Source organism: Nelusetta ayraudi, unplaced genomic scaffold (genome assembly GCF_046127955.1).
Source record: "Nelusetta ayraudi isolate G7.1 ecotype Tasmania unplaced genomic scaffold, CSIRO-AGI_Nayr_v1 ptg000078l, whole genome shotgun sequence".
Taxonomy (NCBI): domain Eukaryota; kingdom Metazoa; phylum Chordata; class Actinopteri; order Tetraodontiformes; family Monacanthidae; genus Nelusetta; species Nelusetta ayraudi.
In genome coordinates, this window is record NW_027466128.1 from 799385 (window position 1) to 811884 (window position 12500).

The 12500-nt window shown below is 44.6% G+C and overlaps 1 long non-coding RNA gene across 1 annotated transcript in view; it reads left to right on the forward strand.

The window, feature by feature from the left end:
- The window catches only part of LOC142899909 (uncharacterized), a 66493-nt gene that overhangs the window by 6693 nt on the left and 47300 nt on the right, over positions 1–12500 (forward strand). The gene's annotated exons all lie outside the window — the stretch shown is intronic.

Below are 12500 nucleotides of genomic sequence, written 5' to 3' on the forward strand. Positions count from 1 at the left end.
CATTAAGCAAAACAAAATAAATAAATAAAAAGCAAACAATTGTGGCGCTCAAGCGAAAGCTCTTTTCTTTTCCGGACAAGCGAGGCAACTGTACTAATTCCAAAACACAATGGAGCTCAGCACGCTCCCTCTTAACACTTGTTCAGGCCTGTGGCATTGAATGATTTGAATTCTTACTCGGGTGAGTTTCCCCCTCCGTGAATTAATTAGTCTTTGCCAAAGCGGGCCACATTTGTCATTCGAATTTATGCTAATGAATGCCGAGGTCTCGTGGAGGAGCTGATAGGCCGGAGCAGCTGCTCTGTCCTTGCGGGGCCTAACTGTCTCCCCCTTTTTAACTGCTCCATCTCCCTGTCTACCCCACTGTCTGGCTCCTCATCCCATTCCTCTCTTTCAGGCTTTTTTGTCTGCCTCTGCACCCCTCCGACCTCCACACTACCCCCCCCCCCCCCCCCCCCCCCCCACATTCGCTTCTTAGACGCTCTCTCGATCCCTCCTCGTGCCTTCCTTCCGTGGCCTTATCATCCCACCTCCTCCTTCCCTTCAACCTCCCGCTGGTCCTGGGCTCCATGACCTGTCAGTGGAGGGGAGACTGCCCATGTCCCAGGCTGATAAGGCAGCTAATTATCCGACACTTCACACACACGCGCACGCACACACACACACACACTCTCACAAGAGGAAGTGGATTGGCAAACAGGCAGCCACACACACAGCCCGTAGAGCTGTGTGGGCTTCAAAATACTGTCAGGCGTATGGATCAAGAAGAAAGGAAGATAGGTGGATAGATAGATAGACAATTGATTTGAATTTTCTTTACACATTGGTCAAACGTGGCCACGGGTGGATGAAGGGATGACAAAGACCTCGGCCATAAAAACCTATAAAAAAAAAAAAAGAAGCAAGAAAACAAATTGCACAAGAACAGCCGCCCTCTCGCATTCTAAGTGGAGGCCGGTTGAGAAGCGGTTGGCATATCTTGGCAGCAATTTGAAGGAGCTCAGCACTCCTCTCTAGTCTCTCAGGCTCCCCCCCCCTTTGATGGAGCAGAAATAAGCATGTTGGTGCTCCCTCTGCATTGCTGGTGCAGGGAGAAGTCCACGTTCCGTAATGCCGTGTTTGAAGTTTCGCTACATTCCGGCCAAGTGCTTGAGACGGCGTGTCAGAGGACCATCCGTCCTGGCAATATTATGCGCGTTCTGTATTTGGTCCCTCTGCGTTGCAATTTCTTTTCTTTTTTTTTTTTTTTTGTGATTGTCAGCTTTACTTTTTTTCTTTTTTTTTCAAGATTTCTTAAGTGCATTGTGGGATGTGTGATGGAATGTGAGTGTGATGAATTTCAGTTTAATTTCAAATGCCTTCAGTGAACTTCACTGACCAACGTGTTTATTTTGGAAGTTGAAATGTTTGTTACCTTTTCACTGCCGAGCAACTCCAGTCGAGCTGTCACATCGACCAAAAATGCATTTACTGTAGAGCTTCTAATTGGCTTTGCATGGGATTGCTAAGCAGACACTATATTTATACTTTTTAGACTTAATCAAATTACATTTGGAACTTTACGTGTTTATCACATTGCTCCCAACACCCTAGAGTGTCTTCAGTAATTTGGCTCAGATGCATTCCACCTACTCAAAGAGGAGAGTAAGGACTAATGTCATTTCGAGGGGATTATTGTGATCTTTCAGCACATCTTTGGGGGGTTAAGCATGTTGTTTAAGAGAGGAAGGGGAAGAGCAAGGAAAGTGATAAAACCCCGCACAGAGCCCGTGTTTAAAATTTTCACATTTTCTCCCCTCTCTCGTCGCCAGTCGCTCTCATTTCCCCCCTCACAGCACCAAAAGCCACATTATGTGCTTGTCAAGATGGATAAACCCCTCAGCAAAACGTTCAGATGAAAACAAATAAGTAGGAGACGTACATGTAATCGCTTCTGCCAGAGAAAGGCTTTAAGAAGAACATAAACACTTTCTGGAAATGTGCCTCGCATGTGCTAATTCCCTCACGCTTTTGTTTGAGTCTCATTCAACTTCAGCACCATTTCATACGGCGCCGTGATGAGATGTCACCACTGGAGACACGCTTAAAACTACTTTGCAGCAGGGTTAGCAGCGGCGAACAAAAATATGGGATCACGTTACCGTGCGGCTTGTGAAACTGTCACGATTATTTTGCGAGGAATTAGTAAAGGATTTCTTTAATTAACCTGGCTATATGATTACGGATTCGGGAAGGGAAACGGATAAATAAATAGGTGAACCGTGAGACCGCCGCTGCATTTTCTTTTTTTTTTTTTGAAAAACCGTCAGCCTTGGAGTGAGTCACTGTCAGGCCACCGTCAGGATGCTCATTGCTTTTGCCGTGGTTTGAGTTTCACATGAGGAAAGTCCCCTCGACTGTCCGTGATCACGGCCTTTTCGTAAAGTTCCCATGATGGTCTTTGGATTTCAGCTGCCTCAATCAGACTGGGGAGTTTCACTAGTGGGAAGATCTTGGCAGAAGAGCACGATGATTAGAACATAATGACAAATTGCACGAACATAAAGGAAAAAAAAAAAGAAAGCGGAAATTGTTCAAAGTTTGCTCGAGGATACGTTATTACCGCATGACCGGCTGAAGGTTCAGGAAGCTGTTTAAGCGCCACACCTTCCTCCTTTGTCCTTTCTACCCCCGTGTGTGCACGGTGAAGAGAAATGTGTCGTGGAGCAGATATAATACAGAAATAGCAAGCATGAGAGGTAGAAGGAGAAGGTTAGAAGGGGAGGGAGTGAGAGAGAAGATGGCTCGCTGAGACGGGGAACCGAAAAGGACGCTGCAAAGTTTAAGAGAAAAAGCTCTCCGCTGGTTAAATATTAAAGTGTTAGGACACGCAAACTTCCCCCAACAACTTCCTTGAGTTTTTTGAAAAACTTACTCAGTGTACACGCAGTACATCGAGCCGTTTTTTCCTCCGGCAGAATTGCAGCCTGAAACTTAAAGTCCTCTGTCTTGCTTCACCCCGGTGCTGACAGTTAAAGCTGCCACAATGTGACGTCTATGCCAACAAATCAAGGATGCTAATGCTAAGTTTATACTGACATCCGATATATAGAGTGAGGCACTGGAGCTGAAATGGTTTGAACTCGACAGTTTTGTGAAAATAAAGGAAATACGTCCCGTGTGATGCGGTCGGAATATGAGGGAAAACCATGACGCCCTGCAGGCCCCAAAAAAACGAACGCTGCCGGCTGGAGAGGAGCACTGAGAGTTCAAAGGTTTGGTCAGTCTGATTTTTACAGTGATGTAATACACACAGAGCGCAAATAGCAACTTGATGGGGAGCTGTGGCCGTGACCTCTGAGTCTAAGGAGCTAATTTTCATAGTAACCAAACACCAGTGAAATGTCCTCCCAGCCAGGAGCCAAACCAGACACAGTATCATCCAATAAACGGGTTGGCTCCTCGTCTCTCCGTAAATACAGCGAAGAGGAAACCATTTTCACGAAGCAAAAAAGAGAAAAAAAAAGAAAAAAAAATTCTACAAACCTGTGTGGATGAACTCTATGATCTCTTTCAAGCTGCAATTAGAGTTGCCGCAGGAAATTGGAGAGAAGGTGAGAAAAAAAAAACACAAATAAATTAATAAAAGCAGAGATCATTTAATTATTATTATCATCAAACATAATCTAATTATTGAATCATCATTCTTAAATATAATCTATAATAATATATCATATGATTGCCTTGTTGCAATCAAAAACATTGTTCATGGTGTGTGTGCGTGATGTGCTGGTTTGTGCCTTTTATGAAGGTAATTTGCTCCTCAAGCTAGCCTAGCTAGTGCCAAATGGCACTAAAGTAAGATGATATGAGGCAGCATACATCAAGTATTGCTTTACAGCCATCCAGAAAAATGCCCATGGTTATCAGCATGTTAGTTAATAGTATTCTTATTATAAACAAATATAGCAATTATTGAATAGCAAATCAAAGTCAGAAAAAAGCATTCTAAAAGTGAATGTTTCCTCACATATTTTCTAGCATTGTCTGTTAGCTTGCGAAGGGGGTCCCCGGCCAGAGGCTAAAGCTGGTTTGGGGGCCATGACGGGGAAAATTTTGGGAACCCCTGATTTAACCTGCTGTGCTGAACCTGATCGAGAAAAAAAACCTTGCAATTTTGAATGGCTTTTGTACATTAATATGATTACGAGTCAAGTTACCCCACAGTTGGATAGCCCAAAGCACTGCGTCGTGGAGAGCCTGTTTTCAGGCCGGCAGCGTGTCAGCTAAAAAGCAGACAGAGCTCGTCGGGCCCGCGGGCCAGCTGGCAGGGCTCGAGTGTTTGTGTATTGCAAGTCGGGGTGTCAGGGCTAGAGTGGGCTGAAGAGGGCTAGAGGGGCTATCAGAGGAGCGGGCCTCCTCCAGACTTGGCCGCTCCGACTAAATGGACCAGATCAATCACATTGGACGGCCCTGTGACAGTGAGTTAAGATTCTGCGACGCGGCGCGGCGTTTTCTGGACACAACAGCCCTCGGCAGGACTAGCTGGGCAGGCTTGGCAGACGCACGCCACCGCTCCTCCCCGCTTTCCTCGGGCTTGGGCGAGCAGATGGCCGCGGCAAGGACGGAGGCGACGAGCCCGCCCGTCAGTCCCGAGCCTCCGTCCGCTTGGAGACGAGCCGTGGGAGGGATCATGGCGGGAAGAGACCATGGCGGATGGGAGCGGATGGTGCGGGCGCACGGTTGCATTCGTGTCGTCAGGGCACAAGCTGGATCGCACACAGCTGGGCAGGGCTGGCTCGGCCCTGGCTCGGCCCTGGCTCTGAGGCTGGACCTACGAGGCGTGGTGCTGGATAGTGGTTTGGGGATGCAGACGCAATGGAGGTCCCAGACAGTGGTGCAGTATGGTGGCATGTCTGAGGTCTATCTGGCACCATTTCTGACGGAATGTGTGTGTGAGTGACTGTGTGTGTGTGTGTCCCCAGAGGTAGTGCCAGCCCTGCGTTCGGTGGCCTCCGTAGATGGGTCAGGACTCGCCATGCTGAGACACTCGAGAGGCAGACTTGGCGGAAAATGTGACCTACATTGCCAAAGGAAGGAAGGGAGGCTCCTCCGCTTTCGCAGTATACAATGAGGCAGTTTAAACAATTTACCTCTAAATCAACTACACGGCATCTACGGTTTTGTCAGAAAGGCATTATATTTATGTAAAATGCACGTGTGGCTATGTGTTTCTATTGTATCAGAAATGACCGTTATGTTGGTAAATGGGAGTGTGAAGATTAAACATTCAAGATCAAGGAAAACAAGAGGGAACTGGATCCTAATGATAATGTCTTTACACATTTGCACCACGGTGACTTTTGGGTTTGTTCATTTTCATGTGATAGCTGAAAACAACACAATCCTGGGATCATACCAATGACATCTGACCTTACCATGAACGCATTGAACGTCACTGCCGATTGAGATTGCTGTCGCAACCAAGAACATTGGAGGCCGACGCCTTCTTTGAGAAGGGCAATAAAAAAAAAATGTCCAAGCCAAACAACTCATGACTAGTAAGATGCTTACTATGATCGAATTGATGGATGAAGCTGTGAATTGACCAACCGTGACCAAGCGCTCAAGCTGCTTTGTGTCGTGAGCTTTTGAGGTTGTGACAGAACAATGAACGATGTATTGATTGAAACACACTGAATGTATCAAATACTTGAACAAGGTCAACTGTGACTGTCACTTCTTCTGATTTGTACCCACACCATGCTGATCTAAGGTAGACTCACATTTCGTAAGAAGATGAACGCTGGTAAAGGCCAGAGAGTTTGGCCTGATTTTCAATGAGTGACTGGAGAAAAGATGCACTAAGCTCCGAGGTTTATACCGAGTACATAAAACCATGTAGCACAGTGCTGCTACACCAGAGAGTGTCCCTTGGTACATTCACTGGCAAAGCTTGAAATCTATACAGCTGAAACATGCCATGGGCATTTTATGCTTAATCCAGATTTGATCTGATTCGCATTGTGTGAGAAAAAAAGCGTGTGCGTCGATGGGTTGGTGGTGTTGACGGGGCGGGGGGGGGGGGGGGTATTGGCTTGTCACACTGCTTTTGTTGAGTTGCCGACAATGAATCCTCCCACTTACTTCCATGCAAGTAGCAGGGAGTGCAGTTTCTTTCTTGAGCAGCCAAACATTTTTTTTTAACCGCCACATCATCTGCGTGCACTCGCCTTTCAAGAAGGGTTTTTTTGTTTTTGTTTTATATTGATTTGTTCATGGAATATTGTTGTCTGAATTGCTTTTAATTAACATTCATCCATGTATATCTGGAGAATCTAATCCAGCTATTGAGCAGCCATCTCCCTGCTCAATGTGCAGAACATCTGCTCGAAATCAGTAAATGAATGGGATTTAATGCCAAAGCAAAATGATTTGAAACCATGCATGATGGTTATTATTTGGAATCCCGCTAATGGTTTTTGGCTAACGCCGAGGCAGAAATTGGCATGAGACAATGCTCCTTGAAAACAAAAGAAATGTACAACGCATATAGCAATATATATTGTGTGCACTAGACCTCTCTGTTTTGCTGTTGTGATCTATATACAGTGTGTGACACCCACTGCATGTCTACCTGTCCTCGAGAGAAGCATCCCTCCTCTGCAGCTCTCCTCTGCATTTCTTCTTTTTTCCATGTTAAGGTTTTTGTTTTTTTGAGTTTTTCCCCCCAAATGTTTGCAGCGGCTGGAAGGAAAAACCGTGTGTGCAGTTGTAGAGAGCGCGAAACCCATTTCGCGGGGAATTGGTTTTTGCGAACCTGTGCGATACAAATAAAGTCGGATTCGATTGATTGATACAGCAGGATGTGTGCACGACATTCAGGAAGCATGGAGGGTAACGGCACTCTCATATATCGTGCAGTCCCCCATTTAAGAGCATGCGAAAAAGTTTTCAACTCATTTTCCTCCATGAGTTTGGACGATGACCAGCGCAAACTGTTGAGTTCAAACGCATTTTGCAAATATTTATCGGCACCGCCGCCGCCGCCGCCTGTGTCTCGCCGAGCTCTGGACACTGTAACTAATTGGAGATCCTTTTTTGTTATCACTTCTCTCCTGGTGGTTGAAATGTAAACAGGGTGTTATGAAAGTGCCCTTATGGCGTGGAGGGAAGCGAGCGAGGCCACTCTGGCACTTACACGGCATGCCTTATAAATAAGTAATGGCACTGGACATGTAGCGGTTAGTCAGAGAGGAGGAAGGTCCGCGCATCAACCCCACCTCTGTTTGCCTTGTACATATTTCATAAGATACTGGGGTGGGGGGTGGGGTGGGGGGGCAGTGGGAGGATGTGGGGGCTTCTGGGCGGGCGGTTGAAATAAAAGGCAGCTCACACACACAGACTCCTCTCTGTTCACTGTCATGGCTCTGTTACTATTAATAACAGCAAGTGTCCTCTCCCTCTCTCCGCTGATACAAGTTCATGGTGTTTTTCTCCTCACCGCCTTCCTGTATTTGACAGCAAAATAGCGCCAGCTGCCACCGTGCGCACTGCATCCGAAGGAGAACACAGTGCAGGTTGCGCGGCGTTGGTGACGACAATTAAGACAAAATTCCTTTACACGAGCCAGATGACTGCTTTGGCCCCCTTGAGGACTGTGATCAATGGCCGCATGGAAGAGTCGGCTCGAACTTCCTTCAGGCTGAGAGGGTGAAACGGTGAAAGTGTGGCCAAAAAAGGCTTCTTTTCACCTCTGTTTTTTTTTTAAAAAACCAGACCTGTTCTCACGTAATAGTCCTCTTCTTGTGTGGGCACGAGATGCAAGTTGGATAAAATGCTTTGTTTTGCACAGGGCTAAAAGTTGTCACAAGCCTTAAACGGACCGCAAATAATGAAGTTTCTCATTTTTTTTCATGCACGTATATAGCACACACAGAAGGAAATACTGATTAATTACTTGCCCTGCAATTCTTCTGCAGTCCCTTGTTATGGGGAGCATGTCAGCAGACTCTAGTATGTGAAACAGTAGGACATGCGTTTCTTCAATCTGCAACGGCGCAGCTTTCTAACTCCTTCACTCACTGACACACAACTTGACCCGTAAATACCCAACTGTCTGTAATGTTGGTGTGAGTAGCTTTTGAAACAGTGATCCACTGCCCCAGAGTTCACACCCTGGTTAAAACTGCTTTCAAAGCATCCAAAATGAACTGCATGAGTGTGTTGGATGCAGCAAGGTTTAAAGGCAGATAGATGGTAGGTAGATAGTTTTCACAAAATTTGGCATAATCACTAAGGTTGCAAAATGAAAGGGGATGCACCCACTCATATGACTATAGCGATCGTGCAATAGGCAAATAAATATCCAAAATGTGAAGCTATCATTTACAGTTCAACCGCACTAATCTAGGCTGGTGACCTAATTGCCAGTTTGTATGTTCACTCTGATCTTTGAGTGTTCGCTGAGTTTTCAGGAGTACCCCAGCCACGCACTTGTTCACTGAGCTTCAGTTACAGCATATTGATCAGAAATTGCACCGGCCGGTTCATCGCCTTACCTTGCCTCTCACAGTCGTCTTGCATATTAAATGGAGCTGCAGAAGAATCAGCTTGAAAGTCGCTAATGATTACCCACCAATCAATGACCTTCATGTCTTCATGATAACATAATGGAGGTCATGTTATCTGAACAGAGCTGGATCCTGTTTACTCTTTACTCACTGCTCCAAACACCTTGAATTATTGATTTGAAGAGGAGAAAGCTTTCTTTCAGAATAGTATGCGCAGAAATACACACGCTGTAATAAAGTAATTATCATCATCAGGGTTAATATAAAATCTTTCGGGGTAAAAGGTGTAGCTTAATAATGCTACCCCCCAATTAAATCCATATTACCTGTATTCTGCCTTGCTGGCTTTTTCATGTTTTTAAATGCATATCTATCTCTAATCTAAGTTACGAGGCTGCTGCTAGGGTGCTGCTTGCTAATTGGCGGTGCCTCTCGTGGTCTAACAACTGAACAGGTAGCTAGCGCCGTCACCTATGTAAAGTTTTGCCCCAAGAAGTCAAGCATGTTTGGGAGCTGACCGGACCGAGATGGGTTCACTTGTCCTTGAATGTGTGTTAACCAGTATGTAGATAATATGAGGGATTTAAAATACCTCAAGTGGGGGAAAAAGTTTCGACAACATTACCATGGGACTCATTTGCAAGCTAACTGCTTATCTGTGTCTTCTCAATTGCATAACACTGCAACCCAATAAGGTTACACCTGTCTTGTATTTCTTGCAAACTTAAATGCCTTATTGTGTAATAAGGCTGTGAGTTTAAGGGTACACCGTCGTCAGGATGGTTATTTTAACTCTAAGTGTTGAGAAAATTTATGCTGGTGCGATGCTGTTGCGCTAACTTATGTGGGTCAGACAGTGTGCTCCTGGGGGCCAATTTTCAGCCTGCAGCTGTGGGATTTGGCTGAGTCAGGATTTCCAGTCCACTCTCTGGGACGAGGATGCAGTGCTGTGTTCCGCTGTGACTAGGCAACCGGCCTTATGTGCACACACGCAGCTACTGTGCCGCTCTCTAATTTAAGTCTGGCTGTGTCCCATTTTTTTTCCTTCTCCCTGAACAAGTTTGAACAATGTAGCTAGTCTCAGTCCAACAAGGTGACTTGTGCAAAGACAAATGTGCATCTGGTTGTCCTATTTGATGCACTTTTTCAGCCTGAGTGTGTGTGTGTGTGTGTGTTTGCTAGGAAAGTTCATAATTTTTGCTGTCCATCATTTTTATGTATCTGTTGTTTAACAACATGTAGACAAAAAAAAAGCCAAGATTCATGGCTCAGAGAGGAAGCAACATCTGCAGGATCATGTTTATATGTGCAGGTTTACATATGGCACCATGCTGTAGGTTTTTTTTCACCTTTGTGTTACTCGTACGGTCTTTTGGTTCTCCTCCAAATATATATGAAGATGAGTATGTCAACATGTCTGAGTAACCTGAGTAACATCGGCATATTCTATGTCTTCATGCAGTCATTGCGCTCTCCTTTTAAGTTGGGGATAAACTCAATGGAACTTAATGGAGCTAATATTGCTGTTAATGCAAATGCACTCGTTGATGTCCATTTCTGCTCATTAGGATTCAGTTTACTGAATTCTGCGAGAAAAGTCTTCTCTGTAATTTAAGCTCTTCTCCAACCTGAATGAATTAAAAGTTCGAAATGATAAAGTGCGCTTTGGTTTATACTTGTCTTAAAGCAAACAAAAAAAAAGAGTGAATTGTGTTTCACAATCGAAACACAAGGTGACGTCAAGAAAACAAGTTAAATCCGAAATGTAACTAAATTTGTTTGCACACAAACTTAAGCAAGCACGACTGCACACATGCACGTAAACCCTTTTCTATTGCATAAATAAGTTGAGGTACTGCGTTGAGGTTGCAGAGATTTGAAAGGGACCGAGGCTGACATAACGGGAGCTCAATAGTTAATGCAGGGCATGAAGGAGCAGCGAATTGTCCGAGTGATGCAAATGGATATATTGTGTTCGTCGTTCATCCTGCCAACCTCATGATGAATAATAAAGATTTTTTTATTAGTCACTCCATCTTTGGTTCCATGTGATGGAACCTCACATTGATGTTTTTCTCGCCGTCCACGTTTGAAGAAAGAGAAAAAATGTTTTATGTTGAAGAAGATAAGACAACATTTTCTGTCATAAAACTGTTGTGTCGCAAAACATTTTCCCTGACTACATTGTAGCTTTTTTCTTTTCCAAGACTGAGCCGTGTCAGAAGCTGTTTTCATTTTTGTCATATTGTACAGACCATGACTGTCATGGAACCCAAACTGTAGTTATGGCACAGCCTTTGGCACAATATGGCTGCACCCTTGGAGAGCTATGAGGCGCCTATCAATGAGAATTGAATGTTGCAAACTTTTTTTCATTGCCGCAATAGTTAATAAATTAATACGATTTTCATATTTTTTGTTTAAATGTGAATGGGGGCTTCAGAGGCGACCTTAGCACGATTGCGAGAGAAGGCTACTCGACACAGGAAGTGAGGTGCTGCTGCTTTACTCCTTTGTAGCTTCTAGCTAGCAGGAACTTTGCATGAACAACCACTCCTGATGCTCAACTTTGAGCTGTACGATGTGACGTGACAAGACCCCCACATTGACCCAAGATCCATTGCAAGCTGTCAAATGGGTTTCCAGCAGATTCACAGCGAAATATTTCCACATTCAGCACATATTGGGTCCCCTGGCAACCGAGCTGTAAGTTCATGGGCAAGTTCAATCTACAGAATGGAATATGGATTGATGATGTGGATTAGCGCTGTCTTCGTTATTGGTTGAATAGATAATGTCAATATGAAACTCCATATTGATTTTTTTCTTTCTTTCATTTTCTTGTTTGAATAGATTCGGTTATACACTTTGGTCGTGATGGACAGCGCGAAGGCCGCGTTTATTTGGAAGCTCGTGGTAGTCATTCCAGTCCGTCGCCTGCACTTTTCCGTCTTTCCCACCTTTCAGGCACACCGATCGCCGATGCAGCTTTTCGCTTCCTTCTCTTTCATCCGTGAAAAAGCAGGGTCGAAGTCACACCTGAGGTCCCATGTATGAAAGCCACTATGGACAATACAAGGTTAATTTGCTGTTTTGTGTGCACTGTCACATGCCCAATTTAGCAATGAACCTAGGGTGGAACAGTGATGTCGTTGATGAGTAGCGGAGTGCCAGTGCCAGAGATGGCAGAGGTGAAAAGAGAAGAGTAATCAGTCAGGCAGCTTTTAGGACAGAAAAAAATAACAGAGCATTATTGTGCCTGTGTGTGGTCACTGTCTCATTTGAGTTGCTTTAAAATGTCTATGTTGCATCTACGTCCAGTTCAGGTCCAGGTCGATGCCTGTAAGTCTTGTTAGCTTTCTGTTTCTCATGTGGCTCCTCCCCGCAATACTTCTGCGTTACAGCATTCACACAGTTCCCACCCAGCACAGTACGACAGAGAGCATGTTGTAAAAATGCATGAGACCCCTGACACGACATAAAGGGAAAATGTGTGGATGCGTCAAACAATTTTGGACATTGGAGAGGTTTCACAGCTTTTGATGGATATTTTTTACTTTCCGCGGCAGGTAGTGGAGTTCATCATCCATATGAAAACATTGCATATCCAACCTACCCACACATATCATATAAGCAAAAAAAATCTTGATTTATTTTCTTTGTGAAGATAGTGCACATATATACCGGCAGAGGGAAGTCCAGTAACAATGATAATATGTTGAAGCAGTATTTTTCAACATCATTTTGTTTTTGTTGTTGCATTTATTCTCTCCAGTATTAGCTTTGTGGCTTTGAACGCACGTGTACACGGCTAGAGCATCCGTCCTCCTCTTTTACAGCTTTTAGCCTTGATGACAACGACATGTGTCACATATCGCTCTCAGATTTATTTGTCTCTTTCTTTAAACATTTCGAGTGGTCTCGGCTTTTGCGAGCACAATTCCGAGA